The sequence below is a fragment of the Odocoileus virginianus genome, chromosome 22, assembly GCF_023699985.2.
Source record: "Odocoileus virginianus isolate 20LAN1187 ecotype Illinois chromosome 22, Ovbor_1.2, whole genome shotgun sequence".
In the NCBI taxonomy this organism is placed as follows: Eukaryota; Metazoa; Chordata; class Mammalia; order Artiodactyla; family Cervidae; genus Odocoileus; species Odocoileus virginianus.
This window is the reverse complement of record NC_069695.1, coordinates 22,101,972-22,123,024: the sequence shown is the minus strand read 5'-3', so window position 1 is coordinate 22,123,024 and position 21,053 is coordinate 22,101,972.

The following is a 21,053-nucleotide window of genomic DNA, read 5'->3' as shown; positions in this document are numbered from 1 at the left end:
TCCCTGATCTGGGAAGATCCCACATGCTGTGGAGCAACGAAGCCCATGGGCCACAACTACTGAACCTGGGCCCCAGAGCTGGGGAGCTGCAGCTACTGAAGCCCGCATGCCTGGAGCCCGCGCTCCACAACAAGAGAAGCCAGCAATGAGAAGTTCGTGCACCACAGCTAGAGAGTAGCCCCTGCTCTCCCCAACTAGAAAAAAGCCCTGGCAGCTACAAAGACCCAGCACAGCCAAAAATAAATAAATTAAAAAAAAAAAAAAGAAGTGAGTCTTAGTAAATGCAGACCTTAATTAAGAAAACTAAAACTTAATATTCAGTGAAACATAATAGATGCCATAGGCTTGACATCATTTGGATGGATTTTTCTTTTAGAGCTCCTCAGTATACTTTGAGATTTCTGTATATGTCACGAGACAGTCTTTTTTACCTTGAGAAAGCTGTTCAGAGCCCAAGTGTCTCCAATTTCTGGACAGGCAAGGCAGAGAGAAAAGAAAAATGTTTTATTTTTACTCACAGGTGTAAACCACTAAATTGTTTTAAACCATCAGTAACTTGAGGAGAAGAGCCTCTTTATATCTGCAAACAAAGATTAGAAGCCAGTAATATGTCAGACAAAAAGTCAGGAGAATTGTAATCATACTTAGCAATCTATTCAATCCCATGCAACCGATCCCTTTGCTCTGTCTTCCCTGCCTGATGACCAGGGACGTCAGTGAAAGCGATAGTCTCCAAGAAGCTGTTGAAGTTTTTTGCCAACGTCTGTATGACCTATCCAGCAAAGTGGTTGCCCCAGTCACTGGAGATTGCAGAAAACACATTTTAACCATTCCTCCCCCGCCCCCGCCCTCCCATTGTGAGATATTAGCCCAGAAGCCAGAAAAAGCTTTATCTTATCAAATAAAAGTGAGATTTGTCAGGGATCCGGGAAAAGCCAGGTAGCCATCTTGGATTTCTCATAAGCCCCAGCTATTTGGTTTGTAGCCCTTGTTTATCCAAATTCCCTGATGAGGGGTTAATTTTGTAGAAGCAGAATGAACTTTGTCTATGTGTGCCATAGTCTGTTATCAAAAGCCACATTTTTAAGAAAACTTCGTTCTTTGAACAGGGAGAGAAAACCAAATTCCAGTTTTGTACCAGCCTATATTCACTGTGAAGCAATAGTTATTCAATTAGTCAAAGTAACAGTAAGACTTCAAAGGCAGTTTAATGTCTTAAGAAACTTGTACCATGCACAAAACTCTTTTTTCACTTACCACAAACCTTTTTTACACTTTCTGTATTTATCACTTTATTTGCCCATTCAGAGAATAGCCACCTGTAAGTTCAAATTTACTTTCTTTTTCCTTAATAGAATGTAACTCCATTCTTTATACTTTTTTATTGAAAACACACGTCCTACTTTTTTTCAGCAACCATGAACTGTACTTCATATCATTTTGTAGATTGGTTTATAAAAATCACCCAAAGCTATATCATTAGTGAAAGTATCTTCATAATGTCTGTATTAATTATCAATAAAAAAAAGTTCAGTACCAGGGATCAATTCAATAGTGAATATGTCCCAGTTCACACAAGCCTGAAATTCCTTTTAGTTTAATTTTCTTGAATTTAGAATTGTTTGATTTGTAAGCCCTTACTTCTCTTTAGGCCAATTAAATAGAGCTCCTTGACCAATTAGCCTTTAGCAATGTTGTCCAAGGATGGAGACACACATAAATCTGGACAGAGACCTCACAGCTTTCTGCTTGAAATTTAAAATGTCTCTTTGCCCCATTTTTTTTTTTCCTTTGGCTTGAAGTTCTACCAATTTGCTCATGGCTGGAGTCCCAGACAGAGTGGGCTGTGTATCTCAAGGACATGATAAGAGTTAACTTCAGGTTTTTTCCCAGGCATGTTTTTGTTTCTCAGGCAGAGTTGGAGCTCCAAAAAAAGTATTTTAATAAGCCAGCTTTTCCCTAATTGCATGTGCGAAAAGACCTGTTTTGCAATTTCAGAAAGATTTAATTTTAACCAGTTTCCTCAGGAGTCTAAAGAATATCATGGCCATTCAGTGTCAAAAATGTCATCTCTCCTTTTTATAGTCATAGTTTCATAGCTAAAATTTAAACCAGAGAGTGTCCAAATTAGTTCTAATGACAAGGGTAGACTGACTGATAAGATGTTGTCCCAGCAGGGCTTGTCTCTTTGGGCAGGTGAGTTTTTCTCTTAAAGCAAAGAAAACCTGTATATAAGGGACTTTTTAGGCTCTGAGGATGAAACTTTTCCCGGTTTTTCCAAGATACAATTCAAAGGGGGTGGTTCTGGAACTGTTAGCTCCCATCTGTAAGAGAGAAAAAAGTGGTGCCCAGTGCCATGGCTTTTTTCTACTGGAGGTGTCCTTCTCTGCTTTAGATGGGGATGGAGACAGGTCTTCCACTTAAGCTTCCTTCCCTGGCTGGAGTTAACTGTCCCTTACCGACGCAGGTGTCTCACTATCTTCCCTCTGGGTTCTGCCACCAAGGCAGGGTGGAGATGCACCAGGGGTAGACCTGATGTCTTCCCAAATTGATGTCCAATTTCTCTCTATTAAAACCTTTGTCTGCTTTCCGCTCCTCTGATGCCACCCGGGGTGATATGTGCTATCAAAAGAGGTGGTAAAGGGCTGGCCAGCAAGGGAAAAGTGATTTTGGTCCTTGAGCTATTAGTGCCAATCCTTCCAGTTCATTTCCACAGATTCCACAGAAAGAATATCTAAGGAGTTGAGACAAATGCCACCGGATAGCCTTCTGTGTTCTGCTAAGGGACCGCATCACCAGAGGAAGAAGCCCATTGCCTTTCCAGTCTGACCAGACCCTAGGATTCCCGACCTGTGTCCTCGGAAATCTCACAGTCGCCAGCAGGGCCTCCATCCATGTAGACCGGAGGCATGGCCGTGACGAAGACTCACTTTCAGGTCATTGCTGCCTGAGGCAGGCAGCTAAGAGAGGCGCCTCCAGCCTGAGAGATGTTCCTGGAGCCAGAGTTCCATCCCGCTCCCGAACGTTCTGTCTGCAGTGCATGTGAAGAAAACCCACGTGTAAATTTTGGCTTTTAGCAAGACTAGGTGCTTCATAACTGTCGATCCAAATTTGGGGTTAAGTAATAGTACACAGTAACAACATCGATTGCAAGTTCCTTGAAAGTCTATGCTTTGACAGATTAGGTTAGTAGTTTCAATTCCCCAGACATTTACGAAATGGTCAAAGAGACCGGGAAAAGGTGACCAAGAAAGGAAAATTCGGTCCACACGCTCTGCCCATTTGTGGCTGCTCCCATTGCAGGGACGTTGGGTGCCTCTTGGCACTGGCATGTTGGTATAAACCCCTGAAAAGCTCCCCTTCTGGGGCATTGCGAGGCGCCGCGGAGCTGCAAAAGCCAGGCTCTGCTCTGGCTTTGCAATTGCTGTTTTGAGCGCCTCTGGCTTCCAACCACACACTCTAGAGTTAGTAAAGTGGAAAACGTTTTTACCAGGAGAACAAAAGAACTAGAGCTCTAAGTGTCCTTACCTTGTCTTGAAGATCCCGGACAAGCTCCCAAGATGATCGCTTATGGTGAACAGTGCCGTTGATTCGTGGTCTCCAGAGGAGAAGATTTAACTCTGGGACCAAAGACAGGCCTCAGGCACTCAGAACTTTGTGTGCAAACTTTTATTTAAAGTGACAGGACAGAGAAAGCTTCTGACATAGACATCAGAAGGGGGTAGAAAGAGTACCCACCTCACTAGTTTAAGCAGGACCTTATATACTTCTCAACTAGCTGCTGAGAATAGATAAAAAGAATACCTCAAGCTTGTAAGAGTTCCAACAGACCCTTCCCAAGGTATACATCCTGAGATAAGTTTGGCACAAGATTAGCCAGGGAGAACCGGTTCCAGGCACCTTCTCTGGGCAAGATATACTGTTGCTGTGTAATCAGGGGTACAAGAGTTGAGAAACAGGTTCTCAGGCAAGATTTGTTACAATTATAATCATTAACATAGAGCCTAAGAAAAGCATTTCCATGAGTAAGATGCGCTGTGTTATCATTAGTTCTGGACCTAAAGGCCAGTTCTTAGGCAAGATACGTTGTTGTACAAGGCTTGAGTAAAGCATGAGCAAGAATGTTCATCTCCTCCTTAAAGGGTCTTGGACTGCTTGCCTAAGCGTTAACTCTTTCAAATGCAGATACGCGTCCCACCCCCACTCCATGTCTGTTTCTAGAGGTCTATACACATGCTTTGTGACAACAGTGGTTGTACCGGGACCATGCTTACTCAGACAAATATTGACGCGCAATATTGACATTTAAATATATTAACATTTCTATTCTCGGCTGACTCATCTACTGGGAACAAGTTCATATGCCAATCCATAGTAGGTAGTTAATAAATATTTGTTGGATGAGTAAATGAACATATGGGCTGATATGCATGAGATCTTACAAGATGAAGTGTAGCATATTTTTTGCAGTGAAACAGATCTCTGTTCTTTTGTGATGTTCGTGGTATTTTTTCACTTATAACTGATATTCTATATGAAAGTAAAAGTGTCAATTGCCCAGTCATGTCTGACTCTTTGTGACCCCATGGAATGTAACTTGCCAGTCTCCTCTGTCCATGAGATTCTCCAGGCAAGAATATTGGAGTGGGTTGCCATTTCCCTTCTCCAGGGGATCTTCTCAACCCAGGGATCAAATCCTGGTCTCTTGCATTGCATGCAGATTCTTTACTCACTAAGCCACCAGAAAGCCCCCCTTTTCACTTATAACTGATGTTTGGTATAACACATAGTGTCACAAATAATAGCAGATCTAATACAACATAATAGCAATTGATGGAAATCATAGTAGAGAAGGAGAAAGAAAATGAGGGAACTAAAAAAACAAATGGGAATAGCAGGAGAAGCACTGTGTGACTTACTTCATAGACGTATGACATGCTGAGGCTTCCCAGGTGGCGCAGTGGTAAAGAATCCACCAAGTGTCAATGCAGGAGACACAGAAGATGCAGGCTTGATCCCCAAGTTCTGAAGATTCCTCAGAGGAGGAAATGGCAATCCACTCAAGTATTGTTGGCTGGGAAATCCCATGAACAGAAGACCTGGGTGGGCTATAGTCCATGGGATCACAGAAGAATCGGACACAACTGAACATGCACGCCTGACATGCTGCTCATAAGATATCACTTTTATGCAGTTTAGAATAACTCACTGAACTTGGTGTTGACTAGTTTGAATTTCTTTAGAGGAGAAATTGCCCACCAGAGATGGAGGGACCTCTTGCTTTTTTAGGTTTGTAATCTAGGAAAGGCAGCCCCCATGACATTTTGGAATCTGAACAAGTGCCGGGATCAGCAGGAAGTAGGGAATGTGGTAGGATCCACCCGTAAGTCAGCGTTGAAGTAAAGTGATGAAGGGCTGTGGGCAGAAGACTGTGACTGCAAGAGCTCATAGTCCTAACCAGCATACTCTCCATTTTCCTTACTTCTATTAATAGATGGGGTGGCTTTTGTTTTGATCTTTTAAAGTTCTCACTGGTATCAGTGTGTGTGTGTGTGGTGTGTGTGTGTGTGTGTGTGTGTGTGTGTGAGAGAGAGAGAGAGAGAGAGAGAGAGAGAGAGAGAGAGAGTGTGTGTGTTCCATTTTGCCTTATTTAGGACCAGATTTATCCTTCAACACTTATAGGTGGAGAGCACTTTTTTCTCCATCAGGATACTGGCTTTTTTCTCAGATAGACCCTGCCCTTGCTACAGCTTTCCTCTTTCTTGGCTTCCAAAATGATTACTTACTGATCCACTGCTGACACATAAGATTCTTTCTTCCAATCACTGTAGATTGGCTTTATTAAAACAGCCTTGCTATCAAAGGCTTTGTTTGTTACTAGGGCAATCACTATAGTAACGAAATAATGATAGTATATGTAATAAAGACTGATTTCAGTAGTTTTTGTTATACATTGATATGAATTAGCCATGGATTTACATGTACTCCCCATCCCAGTCCCCCCTCCCACCTCCCTCTCCACCCGATCCCTCTGGGTCTTCCCAGTGCACCAGGCCCGAGCACTTGTCTCATGCACCCAACCAAGGCTGGTGATCTGTTTCACCCTAGATAATATACATGTTTCAATGCTGTTCTCCTGAAACATCCCACCCTCGCCTTCTCCCAGAGTCCACAAGTCTGTTCCATACATCTGAGTCTCTTTTTCTGTTTTGCATATAGGGTTATCGTTACCATCTTTCTAAAGTCCATATATATGTGTTAGTATACTGTAATGGTCTTTATCTTTCTGGCTTACTTCGCTCTGTATAATGGGCTCCAGTTTCATCCATCTCATTAGAACTGATTCAAATGAATTCTTTTTAATGGCTGAGTAATATTCCATGGTGTATATGTACCACAGCTTCCTCATCCATTTGTCTGCTGATGGGCATCTGGGTTGCTTCCATGTCCTGGCTATTATATGATTCCATTTTTGATCTTTAACTTCTGATAGCGTACAAGCCCCACACCTCCCACCTTCCCTCTTGTCCCATATCTGAGCAAGAGAGGTTGTGCATACTCACTTTTGTTGTGGGTGGGAAATTCAAACCCAAGGCCTTTACACCTATGAGAACCCTTACAGTGAGCCCCACCTTTAACTACAATAAAATCCAAAGTCATTTACCTGTCTTTGCTATCTCAATTCATTTTCAGACCTGCTTGCCCCAACTCTCCCCAGAAAGTCTCATTGTGTAAGTAATAAATATCTTAATACTTTCATGGTATGTGTATAATCTTATTAGTCTTGACATCTGAACCAAAGTTTGGCCACAACAATATCCTTATCTTTGCAGTATGGATGTCACTGTAATTAGATATTAGGTAAATTCACGAAGAATTTACCATGAGTTCCCATCAGAATATTTTTTGTTCAGAGGGAACAGTGGCAGAAGGTGCTAAGGGTTTTCTTATCCTCAATAGGTGGTGATTCTAGATATCATGTTGGCAGCTCCACGAGGCCAAAGACTGTGATTGTCTTGTTCATTGCATATCTGTAGCATTTAACTCAGTACTTGACACACAGAAGATGCCCAGCAAGATTTGTTGAATGAATGAATGAGTTAAGCCCTTCTTCCAGAGAGCTCTGGTCTCTGGGGAGCAGAAGGAAACCCCTGTTGCACTGTCCAGGTTTTGATGCATCCAGAGATGTTCTTTAGAGCTGTGGACAAGATTGATAATCAGCATGGAAAAGATAGATGCAAAACCTGTGAATGTTTAATACTTTTAATGGAAAGGCATTGTGAATTGCCTGACTGAGAAGACACACACTTCTGAGGCTGCATAAATCAGAGTTAAAAATGGTTAGGAACTGTTTAAAAAATAAAGCATGTATGTCTGAAATGCCACCCTTAATAGGAAAAAGTGGGACTTAACCAGACGAGAGTGTGCATATTTACACAGTACTAAGTGACTGTGTGAGGAGATTGATCGGGTGTTTGAACATAGGGCTATGTAATTAAGTAATGACTGACAGAAAAAATGCCAGCTGGAAATCTCTGCTTTTTAGCTCTGGTTTCAGTCTTCCTCCAGCTTTGGGTAATTTCCCCCTTCTTGAAAAATTCTTCATGTCTCTAATGTGTTCCAGGAATAAGCGTGCATGCGTGCTCAGTTGTGTCTGCCTCTGCAACCGCATGGACTGTAGCCTGCCACGCTCCTCTATCCATGGGATTTTCCAGGCAATTGGAGTGGGTTGCTCATGGAATGGGTTGCCATTTCCTTCTCCAGGGGATCCTCTTGAACCAGGGATCGAACCCAGGTCTCCTCTATTTCAGGCAGTTTCTTTACCTTCAGAACCCCCAGAAAATGGTAGAGTAAGGCACTTAATAATTGAGACTGCAAAGTTTTCAAAGCCCTAAGTATTTACTATTTGTCCCCTAGCAGAGACAAATTTGCCTACATTGCCCTATAAAATGGTGCAAGCACATGATGGAAGGACCAGGATAAAGACCCATCCTGAAGAGCCTCTTGACCAAAAACAGATGTGTTTTTGTCATATTAAACTTGACTCAAATGCCCCTTATATTGTGCTAAGCTGCTGATTATATATTTATCGATTTAGAGAAGGAAATGTTCATGATATCTTAATTTGGTTGGTGTACTAGATTCCTATTTGATGGTGTAACAAAACTTTGTGGCTTAAAACAGCACAAATTTATGGTCTTACAGTGCTGGAGGTCAAGAGTCTGACATTGGTCTCACTGGATAATATCATGATGTAAATAAGACTGTCTTTCTTTGTGGAGGCTCTAGGGAGGAAATCCACTTTCTCTTCCAAGGCAGAGACATCTTATAGAGATTGTTTGTATTCTTTGACCTGGGGCCGTCTTCCACCGTCTTCAAATTCAACAACGTCAGAAATAATCCTCACATCACTGACCAACTCTTGGGCCTTACTCTTTGCTTTTAAGGATTCTTTTGATTATATTGAGTCCACTTGGACAATCCATGATAATCTTTGTATTTTAAGGTCAGCTGATTAGCAAATTCAATTCCATCTGCAGTCTTAATTCCATTTAAGGGAACATATTCCTAGGTTTACAGGTGTTGAGACATAGGCATCTTTGGAAGGTCAATATTCTGCCTGCTACAGTTAAAGGAAATAACTGTCACTTTAAAATCATTTGGAAATACCTCAGAGGGCTCTGTATACAGGCATGACCCCAAAAAGAAAATGCCAGTACTCTTTTTGGTATGGATTAGACAGTTTTCTATTTGTATTTCTCTGTTTCCTTTTTAGAATATTGTTTATTTTCTTAATAAAGGAAAGTGAAGTTTCCTATTCCTTTAGATTTGTTGAGTTTTGTCTAGTTGTTTTGAGCAAGACCTTTGGAGAGAACTTGATATTGTAAGAGTGATAGATTCAGACTGTTCTAATCTCACAGTCAGTAGGCTTGAATACAAATCCATTTCTATTTGGAAAAAATAAAGCTTTATTGCATGAAGGTTATGTTCTTTCTGAAGTAGAACATCATCACTGAAGCAGTAGAAAAATTAGCCAGAATAATGTATTGTTATTGTATAATATGTAATATATATTAGGGGAGATGAATGCTCTTGTTAAATAGTTAATAAAAACATTAATTTTATTCTCTCACCAGAGAGTAAGATAAAATTTGAGGAAGCCTTCAAGTTTTGTGTCTCCATCTTCTGAAACACTTTGTAAAGCATGTGAATCTTGTGCTGTATCAGATTACTCAGCTATGATTTAGCTCCTGGGCTAGGGGAAACTTTGGTAATTAAGTCGATAATTGCTCTAATCTGGGTCTCGCCTTAAATGCCTACTTCTGGCTTCCACTGAAGACATTAGGTAATAATCATAGTACTTAGTAGATACTGTGTTGGGAAAAACAATTATTTTCTTTAGCAAGATGTTTTTAAGTCAATGTTTCTCTGGAAATTGTATCTCTTTTATGGTCTCCTTGGTGATGGAATGCTTATAGCATGAACTGCATTGGTGCTTTTTCACCTCATGCGGTCCGTCCATGCTGCTTTTGCACAGCCTTCCTTGCTTTATTTCATGATCATAATTAAAAGAAATAGGGCTCACTTTTGTGTGTATGAAGGACGAGATTATTGCAGTCTGGAACATGGCTTGGATTCTTCGATTCCTGCACAACACATCTGTGGGCAGGTGACTTAGGAATCCAAAGCATGTACAGAACCTGTGCTGAGACCTCCTGTGTAACCTCTCCAGATCTGAAGCAGCCCTTGCCAAATGTTGATTGCTTCCAAATGCAGCTGCCTAGGTTACGTGCAAAATGAACATAATCAGTTTTTATTTCCCATGGTGATATACCAACAGCTACATTCATTTCTGATAGTTTGCAATTCAGTAATAATAGCTTGGTTCAGTTTAGTTTATTGAAGACATAAAAATACTTGGCAGCCAGAGGCTGAAATTCGTGGTTCAGGATTCCAAGATTCCAAGAGGACCTGTACATGGAACATGGGTATGTCCAGCACTTAGAAACCATGATTTATTCATTTAGTGAGAAGTAGCATTCTATAAACATTATGTATGTAATTACTGAGGGGGAATTCTGTCTCTAGTTATAGACAATGTTACCTCAGAATTTTGTTGTGTACATCTTACCTTTTTAATAGCATTCTTTTTGTCGGAAAATATTTTGGTTTCTCACTTTTTTTTCTTTTCTTTTTAAAAAAATATTTATTTTAATTGGAGGCTAATTACTTAACAATATTGTAGTGGTTTTTACCATACATTGACATGAATCAACCATGGGTTTACTTCTCACTTTTCTTGGGAGAAAACTCTTCATTTTTATCCTTTGGGAAAAAAAAAAAGAAAGAGAAGAACACCAAGTTCCTCTACTCAGTAACTAGTTATCTTTAGAGATGTTTACAGTGAAAATTTGGGCTCCGAAGGTGGCGCTAGTGGTAAAGGACCCGCCTACCAATGCAGGAGACAGAGACATGGGGTTCCATCCCCTGGTTGGGAAGATTCCCTGGAGGAAGAAATGGCGACCTACTCCAATATGGGAGATCCCAAGGATAGAGGAGCCTGGTGGGCTACAGTCCAGGGGGTCACAGAGTCAGACATGACTGAAGCGACTTAGCACACATGCAGTGAGAATGAAGGATTTCCTGAATTCAGCTGAGCATCTTCAAACAAGAACTATTTGAGAGTAATTTTTATCAAAAAATATTTGCTAGAAGTGAAAATTGAAAACTTCAGATTGGAAAATATTCATTCCATGTGGGAGCTCATCATTAGTCCACAGAAATATTAGATAATGTTGGTAATAAAATCCACTCTGTTTTTATTCATCTTCCATATCAATGAAGTAAAATAACTCAGTATTTGGGCCAAGAAAACCCAGGCATCACAAACATTATATCTCAACGCAGCCACACCACTCTTGAGTTGATTGTTTGAGTTTTGGTTTCTTTGTCTACCAAATAAGCAGTCGTGTTAACCTCTGTCTCACCTGCTACCTCACAGGTATGCTATAAAGACCAAATGGGATGATGTCTGTAAAAATGATAGGTCTCCTTCTGTGGGTCCTCGCTCTTTTCTGGACTCTTTGTTTTTATGTAAAAAGTGTCCATGATCACCATAAAATATGTTCTTTGAAATATTCCTATTTCACACACTTTTCCTGGCAGCCTTTTTTATTGCTAATGAAACAGGTTGTAAGCAGTGATGAACTGGTGATAAAGGTTTTCTGTCATCATAGCTTTAAGAGGTAGTGTGAAGGTGGTGAACAGAAATGTCATTTAAGATGGAGGTCTTTTATTGTGAAGTCATGGATAATCAACTGGAATTCATTAAACCTCAGTTATGTGTAAAATAGATGAATAAAACCTACCAACATTGTGTCACATGATTGTCTTCATCAAAAGAAGCAAGTATATGGAAACTCTTTAAAACTTAAACCTACAAATGGAAATTATCATTATTCTTTTATTTGGACATTGTAAACTTCAGCACTGATAAATGAAGCTACATGAAACAAAATTATTTCTTGATAAAAACTTAATGCTGTACTAGTAAAGGAGATAATAACTTCTGCTTCTGTGAGAAATAGCTCTCATATAATTGCAGTAAATAAAGTCCATAGTGCTTTTATGAATCTTTATTTAGTTAGAATGATGACTGTTTCATATACTGACCTTTTGTTTTGAAAATGATGAGTCTTTTTTTGTGAATAAAGACTTTAGCAATTTACAAGTCAACAATTGAATCACCACTTTTAAGAAAGCTGAAACAAAATCTGTTTACAGCACAAGTGTTTACTTAAGAAACTCTGTGAAAATCCTTAATTTCAAAATAGACTAGTTTGGGGTAGGGGATGGTGGGATAATGACTTTATAAAGTTATTGCTTATTGAGACTCTTAAAGGATGTTTAACAATAGCTGCATTATCTGATGAATTTTGAAATAGGTACATGGATACAATATGAAGTTAAAACTAAGGACTGCAGGAAAAACTAAGGGAAAAGAAATGACTTTTTAATTTTAGTTAAATAAAAAGTTTTACATGATGTGAACTCATTTAAATTTATTAGACATATTGAAACATTAATAATATGGAATCAATGCACATTATATATTTTTCTGTATTTTTATTGTGAAAAATTATGTATAACATTATCAGTAACAGAATAAATCAAAATCAGGTGCCATGTGAGGGTGCAATGAGAGGAACACCTCACTTCTATTGTATTCTTGGCAAAGGTATATTTTTGGTATCAAATCATAAGGATAAATCAGGCAAATTCAAATTAAAGAACAGCAACAAAAAAATAAGCCTGGAGTCTTCTAAAATGTCATTGTCATAAAAATTAAGGAAAGATGGGGAAACTGTTTCAGATTGATAGACTCTGAAGAGACACTACAAATAGATACAACACAAGTTTGAGATAGATATTTTTGTTATAAGGGACACCATTGACACCATTGGTGAAACTTGAATGGCTTATGAGGATTAGACGTTAGTATCAGATCAATCAAATCCTTGATTTTGGGTAGCTGTATGGTATGCTCGGCTTCCCTGGTGGCTCAGTGATAAAGAATCTACCTGCAGTGCAGGAGACACAGATTCGATCCTTGGGTTGGACAGATCCCCTGGAGAAGCAGAGGACTGCCCGCTCCAGTATTCTTGCCTGGGAAATCCCTTCTCTGGGAACAGAGGAGCCTGACAAAAGGAGTCCATTGATTTGCAAGAGTTGGACATGATTTGATGAGTGAACCACCACCACCATGATAGTTTTCATTTTTAGCAAGCACATATACACCGTCTTGGGGCCAATGTAGTGTCAGGCTTGCAACTTACACTCAATTAGTCGAAGAAAAAAGGTTCTTCATACTGTACTGGAAAATATTCTGTTAATTTGAAATAGAAACAATAAAAATATGAGAATAAATTCTTCTTTAATGGTTATGAAAAAACATGTGATGTTTTGAATCAGTTGGCACAGTTCTTGGTATAAGGTTGTTGTTGATCACTTGCTAAGCTGTGTCTGACTCTGCGACCCCATGGACTACAGCACACCAGGCTTCCCTGTCCTTTATTATCTCCCAGTGCCTCAAATGCACTGTGCATTTCTCTAAAGGACATTGCTAAGTTTTGGAGCTGCGTCAGAGGCTAAGGAGTGAGAAAGAAAGCGTATGAAAATAATAGCATGTCTTCTACAGTTTCACATTGTGGGCTTCCCTGATAATTCAGCTATAAAGAATCCTCCTGTAATGCAGAAGACCCTGATTCAATTCCTGGGTCAGGAAAATCCCCTGGAGAAGGTATAGGCTACCCACTGCAGTATTTGTGGGCTTCCCCGGTGGTTCAGACAGTAAAGAACCTGCCTGCAATGTGGGAGACCTGGTTTGATCCTTGGGTTGGGAAGATCCCTTGGAGGAGGGCATGGCAACCCACTCAAGTATTCTTGCCTGGAGAATCCCCATGGACAGAGGAGCCTGGCAGGCTACAGCCCATAGGGTCACAGAGAGTCTGACACGACTGAGTGACTAAGCACTGGGTGATTATAGGGCTTTCCAGGTGGTGCAAGTGGCAAAGAATCTGCCTGCCAATGAAGGAGATGCAAGAAGTGGGGTTTTGATCACTTTGTCAGGGAGATCCCTTGGAGAAGGGAATGGCTACTCATTCTAGTATTCTTGCTTGGAGAATTCCATGGGCAGAGGAGCCTGGTGGGGCGACAGTCCATGGGGTTGCAAAGAGCCAGACTTGATTGAACGTGTGCACACACTGGGTGATTGTAAGCTAATCTAAGAAAATATTCTCTCTTCTCCAGAATTTTGGTTTATTCGATTTTTCTAATTGTCCTTGTAGGTGCATTAGCATGCTTTGACCTATTGTAACAGGTCACCTAAGACGTGGAAATATGTAAACTCCAGCATTGGATTGTGGGACATATTGACTGAGATAAAATGTATTCTTATTGAACAACAGCATTTTTCTTTCTAGCTTCTGATTTTAGGAATTGTAGTCTCTGAATCATGCTGGTTAGGGGAGCTCATGAGGCAAATAGGAAAATGATTCTCCTACTAAAAATTCCATACAGGAAGGAGATGGTTGTTAAACTTCATAATGGATACATATTTTGTGTTTATAAACAAGGCAATAGAAAATGCAGCATAAAGGAAAAAATATTATTTTAAATTGACCAGAGTACATTGTTCCCAACCTCATAACATTGATTACTCATTCATTGTATTTTCAAACAAACCTCATAGACCTAGAAGCTAAAAGGAATTACTACTACTACATTGGAAACAATTTAGTCACTGGCAATTTTTTTGCAAGGGGTGGGGCAGATGGGGTGGATTTTGCATTAACAGTGTGTCAAGATCTGCTAGCCGGGAGGAGCAGGAACATCATGATTTTCTTGTTCTCTTTTCCACTGTATTTTTATTTTCTCGCACAGTTCTTGGTATAAGGTTGTTGTTCAGTTGTTAAGTTGTGTCCAACTCTTTGCGACCGCATGGACTGCAACACACCAGGTTTCCCTGTCATTTATTATCTCAGAGTTTCCACAAATTCATGTCCACTGAGTCAGCAATGCTATCTAACTATCTCATCCTCTGGTGCCCCCTTCTCCAATTGCCTTCAATCTTTCCCAACATCAGTATTTTCCAGTGAGTTGGCTTTTCGCATCAGGTGGCCAAAATATTGGAGCTTCAGCACCAGTCCTTGCAATGAATATTCAGGACTGATTTCCTTTAGGATTGACTGGTTTGATCTCCTTGCAGTCCAAGGGACTTTCTAGAGTGTTCTCCAGCACCACAATTTGAAAGCATCTTTAACTCAGGCACTCAGCCTTCTTTATAGTCCAGCTCTCACATCCATACATGACTACTGGTAGCTCAGACAGGAAAGTATCAGCCTGTAATACAGGAGACCTGGATTTGATCCCTGGATAGGCAACATCCCCTGGAGAAGGGCATGGCAACCCACTCCAATATTCTTGCCTGGAGAATCCCATGGACAGAGGAATCTGGAGGGATTCAATCCATGGGATCACAAAGACTTGGACACAACTGAGTGACTATGCGTGTACTGGAAAAACCATATTGGACCTTTGTCGGCAAAGTGATGTCTGCTTTTCAATACACTGTCTAAGTATACATTTAGATGCTTAATGAATATTTATTGAATGAATAAATGGAATAACTTACAGTATTAGTGATAGAAATAAGAATAATTGAATGTAGTATAGAAATAGTTTTGGGGAATTGGATGAACCATTTTACTGGTTAGATAAGATACAACACTTGCTGGTGTTTGAAGGTTATCACCTTTTCATTGAGTTTACATCTTTCAACTCCTTATCTTAAGGGATAAGAATAAGATTTTTTTTCTCCTCTGTGTAACTGGTAGGGGCTTTCCTGGTGGCTCAGACAATAAAGAATCTACCTGCAATGCAGGAAACCTGGGTTTGATCCCTGGGTCGGAAAGATTCCCTGAAGGAGGGCATGGCAACCTACTCCAGTTTTCTTGCCTGGAAAATCCCCATGGACAGAGGAGCCTGGCAGACTACAGTCCATGGGCTGGCAAAGTCAGACATGACTCAACAACCAAGCACAATATTTGTTATTCCACATGGCTTTACCACGTAATGCAAATTTTGATATTCTGTCCTCTGAGTTTAGAGGTATCCTAATACAGGTTAGTTTAATGTAAATCATTGTTAAATTTGCAATTGTTCTCCTGTATATCTTGATTCTACAACTCTTAGAGAGAATAATGGCAGAGATTGAATGCAGATATATGGAATTTATATTCTACTAGAAATAGTTTCAACTAAGAACATATATGTATTTTACAGATGATTGGGTACTGTCATCTATTGAGAAAAAATTTCCCCAAGTGTATGAAGGTACAACAAGGAATGACCCATAGCTGTTTCCATGCTGACTCTTTAAATGGGATATTTTTTAGATAAAGACAATAGCTGATAGTTGGTAAGAGATTTATTCTGCTCCTTTTGCCTCTTAGTTTTCCAAAGAGCATGGTTGTTTGGTTCTCACTGCTATTATTTTTCTCACTGCTCTCACTGGGGACTATCTATCTGATCCTGATGTGCATTCTGGGTTTTTTATGAGAACACTTGCTAAACATTCTTGCTGGCATTTTCTACTTGGGGTTATGGCACACAGCCTCATACTCTGCTCTAACATGTTCTTGACCTGCGTGTCCTTTCCCTTCTGGTGTGCATTGTATATGACTGCAGCTTATTTGATTATATTCAGCAAAGTACTTTGCATTTGCAGAGTGTTTCTGAGAAATGTATGAACTTTCTTGTGCTGGAGTTATCATGAATTTGAAATGTTCATAATACGTTGGTACTGACATTAAGTATTAGTATGAACTTCAAAATTATGCCTGTACAATTGTCTGCTACAAAAAGAGGTTTATAGGTATTATTACCCAAGTTCTACTTTAGTTTGGTAGAACTGCGAGGTAACCTTAAAAGCCAGGGTCTCCAAAAATGTATCTTTGATGAAAGCAAATCATCAGAGAAGGGGTAGGAAGGGCATTTTAATCAATTTCATCACTGAAATTCTTGAGGAGGCAAGTGTAGTTATTAATAGATAATAGCTGACTTGCTATTGCAATCAAGGTTTAGCACATAAAGTGTAGATCACTCCAATTTCACATAGAAAGAGATTCAGAAGTGGAATTTAAGGGCTTAGAAGAGCAGGTCATCATAGTGTGTGCAGTGTGTGCGTGCTCAGTTATGTCCGGCGTTTTGTGACCCCATGGACTGTAGCCCACCAGGCTACCCTATCCATGGAATTTTCCAGGCAAGAATAGTGGAGTGGGTTACCATTTCCTCCTCCTGGGAATCTTCCTGACCCAGGGATCAAACTTGCATCTCCTGCATTGGCAGGTGGATTTTTTTACCACTGAGCCACCTGGAAAACCCACGGATCTTCATAGTTGTGAGCAAGATACACAAAATTCTGTCAACCACTGTTGCTTCCACAATTATTCCTCTCACAATGCCTTCACAGTCAGCAAACTGGGCACTTATTCCAGTCACCATAACTCTCTTAAGCATCATGTCGTCATTGCCAGTAACAATAGTTTTTATTTTTCAAATCTCATCTGAGTGTATCCAAGTAGTGAAACCTAATTTGCATCTAGAGTTTAAGCTGCAAGAGAGTCTGGGTATTGTAGTTTATAGGTCTCTAAGCTTTTCCTAAGAGAAGATATGAGGAACTAGTTTAAGAGAACAATTCACAGTATTTACAAGACTATTATGTTTGTGTAATGTGAATCTACAGATATTTAGATATTTAAATTGACTACAGCCAGATACAACTTATAGCTCAGTCGGTAAAGAATTTGCCTTCAATGCAGGAGACCTGGCTTCGATTCCTGGGTTGGGAAGATCCCCTGGAGAAGGAAATGGCAACCCACTCCAGTATTCATGCCTGGAGAATTCCATGGACAGAGGAGCCTGCTGGGCTATAGTCTGTGGGTTTGCAGAGAGTCGGACACAACTTAGTGACTAAACCACCACCACAACCAGATTCAGCCTGAGAGATGATAGGTGTCTAATACCTAGGTTATTTTCACGCACACACACCCAAAAATACACTCACTTCTTGAAGCAAAATCCAAGCCCATGCTCCTTGTGTTCCTATTCTTTGTGTATCACACATACCTCTCCTCAACCTCTCTGCAGCTGTTCTTCAGGGTACAGTGACATAGCCTAGGGGTCTGCAGTCTCTTCTTGCAAAGGAACAGAAAATATTTTAGCCCTCATGGTCCACATATGGTCTCTTCATCCTCTTCTTCTGCGCTTTGTTTTTTATAACCCTCTACAAATGTAACAGACATTTTTAGCTTGAAGCCTACACAAAAAAGAGGCCATGGTCAGTAATTTACTAACCCTTATCCAGACTATGTATTGCTGTCCTGTTAGTCTGTAGTTACTTCACTTGCTTAAGTCTTTTCTCATCATCAAATCCTTGTTATGAGGAGGTGGCACTGTTACCAGGACAACCAAGAATCTGGCCTGCATGGTTTACTGCAAGCTGAATTCTCTGTTCCATTGTCAATTTCCTGCTTCATTCCTTGCTTAGCTCACAGAGTCACAGAGAAGTAAATATTTTTACAGTCTTCCTGTCCTTGACCATTTGCTCCTCCAGAATGACACGGAGAATTTTAAGTGTTCACTGGCTTAATAGATTCCATTTCTACAGACTAACCTGTCTCTTTTAATACAATTGAAATACATATACATCTATCTCTCTTAATACAATTTTTTTTTTCTGATCGATATTACACAGCTACCTATCCCTAAAACCAGTGATAAAAAGCATCATGGTTTGAAGTGAGATTATTACTATAGATTAAAAAAAATCTGAATACTGTTACTTAATTTGAAGGTGGATATTTTTCTCAAAAGAGAAAAAATACATTTATTTCTCCTGAAAATTTGCAAGGTAAAATATACTATAATGCAACAAAGTACCTGAGTTGTGACTTATCTCCTCTGTTCAAGCACTATTGTCCATGTTAAGACATGGAACACAATATATGGTTATTGGAAAAAGAGAATGATGTCCATACAGTTTAGTCATAAACCTGTTTTTGAGGCATGAAAGACTGAAAGCATCATCCTAATTCCTACTCTTAAACTCTCATTTCTTAGAAAACAACATGCTTACATGTTTAAACTGACATTTTGAGCAGTTTTATAAAGATCAATTTAAACTCAGAGTATGATGAATAATCTTTAGGTTTAATGAGGCCTCAAGACACAGACCAGCACAAAGCATGTTATATTACCTGTTCTTTCTTCTTCTAACATAATCAGAAAAATTATGATATCTATTCTCAGGAAACCTACAAACTCTGCTCTCCCATCAGATTTGTCAAAATTGCAGAAAAATGGCAGGTATTCTATTTATGCCTATACATCCTATGAAAGGGAAATTCATTGACTATAAACACTTCAGTAAGGCACATATCTCTACTCTGTACCTGAGGTTTGGCATAATTTTTCCTCTTAAAAATAACACACTAACCCAATTAGCTTTTCTAAATTGAATTAACCTAATAGCATTCAAAAACTGACAAACATAATCTGCTTGTTTTAAGGCAGAAGTGGATTACTCAACAGAATCATATATCTAGTCAGGTCCAAATCAAGTTATAAATTCTAACCAAATAGTGAGTGCTGGAATAAGCCATATTATTAGCATGCATAGTCATACTGATCTCAACTGTAAGCAACAAAGGCCTTTCCAGCAGGGAAATATAAACATTTATAGTTGAAGAATGTCTTTTTATATTGTAGTAAAAAGATTGTTTTCCTTTAATGTCTATGGCCCCCTCAAGTCTTTGTGGCCCATTTTGTTACATTTCTAGTAGTCACAGGAAGAAATAGCTCTCTTTATTTTTCTGTGCAACTTTTAGTTATGTTATTGTTTAATACTGTTTTTTTTTTGCCTGTCTACTGCTTGTTAGAACATGTACTGAAGCACAAGAGAGATATTGCAAATACATCAGGTGCTATTTTTTTAACAACTTTTAACTGATTTATAAAATTATCTTTTAAAGAAATGTGATTGATAATACTGACATAAATGAAGATTTAAGAATTATCTATAGATTTTCTTTATTTGAATTATAAATACAGAAACAGGCTTTCCACATGGCTCAGTGGTAAAGAATCCACCTGTCAACCAGGAGATTCAGGTTCCAGCCCTGAGTCTGGAAGATCCCCTGGCGAAGAAAGTGTTAACCCACTCCAGTATTCTTGCCTGGGAAAGCCCCTGGACAGAGGATCCTGGTGGTCTACAGTCCATGGGGACGGAGAAGAGTCAGACACGACTTAGCGACTAAACGACAACAACATAAATGCAGAAAAGTAGCGTCAGATACATTTTAATTTGTTACTACTCTCATTGTGAGATGTTATCTTATAAAATCCACTGAGTTATTTTTTTTTTTGTATGCTTTGAGCACCACCAATTTGACATATAATTTAAAATTCAATGTTAAACAGATACTGTTAGAGATTGACGTACCTGGTCTCCATAGATGGCCCATCCTTGACCCATGACTGCCAGTATGTGTGTTCTTGATTGGTCCCCTCTCTTTGAATCTGGGGTGGATCTGTGACTCCTTTTTAGCCAGTGGAATGTGGTGACAGTGATGCTGCCTGACCGCTGAGGTAAGGTCTTAAGATGCCTTGCAGCTTTCCACCTCGGTCTCTTGGAAACAGGAGAAGCCAGCTGCCACCATGCTGTGAGAAAAATGTCCAAGATAGCCAAGCAGTAAGGTCACATGGAGAAATAGAAATGCATGGATATTTCTCAGCTATTCCAGTCAACCCGGCTAATGTAAAGATATGGGAGTGGAGTTGTTATCTTGAGAGGTGTTATCTTGAGAAGTCTTGAAGGTGTTATGTCTAAGCCAATTAAGTCTTCAGATAGCTCCACCTCAGCTCCAGAATGAAGTTTAACTGAATTCAATGAGAGACTCCAAGTGAGAACTACTCTGTTGAATCCAGAATACACAGAACTCTGAGAGATTGTTGATTTAAGCCATTGAGTTTTGGGATGTTTTGTTACACAGCATTAGGTAACCAACAGAGATATAGGCTATTTGCTTTGTGGTTTTAATTTTAGTCGCAGCATTCCATTGCCTCTAGATAAAACCTGCAATTAAAATTTTGTGAATTTATTGATATTCTTACTATCTTTGTTTTGTACACATAATTCTTAGCTCAGAAAAGGTGTGTGAAGCTGTGTGTGTGTTTCATTCTCTAATAAAAATGTGTCTTGAAGAGCAACTAAATTGGCTTTCCAAGAGAGAGGAAACTGCTTCTGAATATTCTAAATAAATACTTTGATCTGCAACAACTCTGCTATACATTTGGTAATGTAATATAATTTTGAGACTACATGCACTGAAACATCTAAAAACAACAAGTCCAGGCTATTGAAGAGAAAAAGAGCAACAAATATAAGAGAACTAGAAGCAGGCTCCCTAAAATTACTTAGCAAAGAGAGAGTT